Source organism: Euprymna scolopes, chromosome 37 (assembly GCF_053919585.1).
Source record: "Euprymna scolopes isolate OS-2025 chromosome 37, ASM5391958v1, whole genome shotgun sequence".
Classification (NCBI taxonomy): Eukaryota; Metazoa; Mollusca; class Cephalopoda; order Sepiida; family Sepiolidae; genus Euprymna; species Euprymna scolopes.
In genome coordinates this window covers 64487327-64489826 of record NC_136518.1, presented here as the reverse complement: position 1 = coordinate 64489826, position 2500 = coordinate 64487327, and the positions used below count along the sequence as shown (strand labels likewise).

The following is a 2500-nucleotide window of genomic DNA, read 5'->3' as shown; positions in this document are numbered from 1 at the left end:
CGATTGAATCTTCTAGCTCCAGAAGAGTGAATTTTACCAAGTACAAGGTAGAACGATAAAATTGTCGCCCTAGAAAAGACGGCATGATTTCATTTCCATTTGATGAAAACCGGTTTTCTTTTTTGTTGCAGACCATCTACTAATTAGCTTGTTGCGTACAAATCTCAACAGAGATAGGAACCTTCTATCATGTCTGAAAGTGACATGATGAGCAATATCAGAGATGTGCCAACTGATCCAAGTTATAACAGCAGGACCATTGCCAGCACCCTCAAAGTACAAATCTGAACGGTTCAACACTTGAGAGCACAGCTCAATGAAGTTTCCAGCCACGGTTATGGTCTTTGGTGCAGTTTCAAGTGAGGGCCACATCATGCCACCTCACATCTTTGAAGTCGGTTTGAAAGTCAACACCAAAGTGTACCTGGATGTGCTGAAGAGTGTGGATCCCCTAGTGCAATTAGGTAGCTACTGGCAAACCCTGGGTGTGGTAGCATAACTTGGCACCAGCCCATAAGTCCAAAGAGACCCAGGCCTGGCTTCGGAAGGAGTGCTACGACTTTGTATCCTTCTCTCACGGGCTCTCCTCCTCCCCTGACCTGAACCTGTTAAACTACTTCGTTTGGTCATACGTTGAGCACATCACCAACATGACCTCCCACAACACCAAAGACATCTGCCAAGTATTCGCCGAGCTCCTGTTGGTACTTTTGAAAAAGGTATCCTCCCAGTTTCATACCCATATCGAGGCGGTGATTGAATAGATGCCAGCTCTACTATATAATCAAGTTACCCGAATTGTTTTTTTTTTTAAATAAAAGTTTTAAAATAAAGCTGTAGTGTTGTTCTTTTTAGGGCGATAACTTTATCGTTCTACTCTGTACTTTATCCATTATGCCAAGGATTCTTGTAGACAATTCTAGTATGAATTTCGGGAACATTAAACCTATTCTTTTCAGATGTAAACCTAAGAACTCTCATCCATTCTTTTAATGTGGCAATATCATTGAACTCTCCTGTTCTGCATCCATTTCCCTTTACGACTCGCATTACACATTCATTATATCATTTTTTCATACAACATACGGTACATTACTGCACTGCATACATACGTCTGATATATTTTTTCTTGTTCGACAGTGGTAACACCCTGCTGGTTAATAATGGCAAAAGTTCCCTGAACTTATTCCATTCACTCCTAAATCTTGCAATCACACTAGCATCTGTTCTACCCTGTGGTTCACCGGATATTTATTCACAGGTAGTTTTTGAAATTGTTTTTCATGAGTCCAGTTGTTTCCATAATTACTGGAATGATGAAGATCTTCCTAAGATTCCAGTTTCTGTACATGTAATTTATAAGACCTTGGTATTTTGTGATCTTTCCCCTCTCAACTTGAACTGAACAGCATTGGGGACATAACTTCTACTAAGGTTGCTTCTTTCTCCTTGTCCGTATCACTATATCAGTTTTAATAGCTCCGTTTTCTAGGCATGTAGCTGTAAGAATGACACAGTCATAGTCTGGCTAATGACAAAAGTGCTGTACAAAACTTATGCATGACAGACGGATGGACAGAGCTTCTAATAGAGCTGCCTGGATGCAACTAAGAATAAAACGTGTTTAACAATGAGTTCTCATCCATCTTCATGATCTTACACTTCTTCCACATAAATTAGTTAACATCATTGAACCTACAAGCAATACCACAAAAAATTGAATTTCACCCAACTCCCTTTCCACATACTGAACAGAGGAATTTTTTCACTTAGATATAACCTGGTAACGAAATTATTTTTTTTTAAATTCCTTCATTTTCCACTAGCATGGGTACCTGACGTTGCCCGGGTGTCGAGAGGTGGTATCGTAACCAACCCTCTAAAAATAAATGAATAAATAAATAATTTCAATGAAAATAGCAGCGAGTACAAAAAAAAAAAAAAAAAAAAAAAATTATCCGCAGTAGCCAGGCTCAAACCTGTAATGTGAAAGAGGAAAATATGTTTTTTATTAACTCAAAAAGTTGAAATTCAAAGACGGGAGTGGTACCATGAAATCAAGCGACCTTTTGTGCTCTACATCGTCACCACCATTTCTCAATGCACTTTTGCCAGTGATGAACAACAGATATGAATGGACCATCCACAGTACACTTTGCCATACAAGGATCATGCCAAAAGTAAAGCCTCCTATTTTTTAACCTAAAAAATTGAAGAGCTACCAAGACAGTAATGTGCTCCAGAATTTATTTTTCTACATAGTCATCACCATTCTCAATGAACTTTTTTCAGGGATTCAGTGATACGTCATTGCTTCTGATGCACATCCATGACAGGGATTGCCTTCTTAGTTTCTCACATTATCAGTATCGACAACAGACAGATGGAGCTTTCAGGTCATGAATACGTAAATTCAGTCATCATAATAATGCAATTTGTAATCCTTTCTGACTCATTGGGGCAGAATAAAAATAGGAGTCATTACTTTTGGAATGCCCTT

The 2500-nt window shown here is 38.7% G+C and overlaps 1 protein-coding gene across 1 annotated transcript in view; it reads right to left on the bottom strand.

Annotated features, from left to right (window-relative positions):
* Positions 1-2500, bottom strand: part of LOC145261209 (uncharacterized) — a 198172-nt gene that overhangs the window by 99720 nt on the left and 95952 nt on the right. The gene's annotated exons all lie outside the window — the stretch shown is intronic.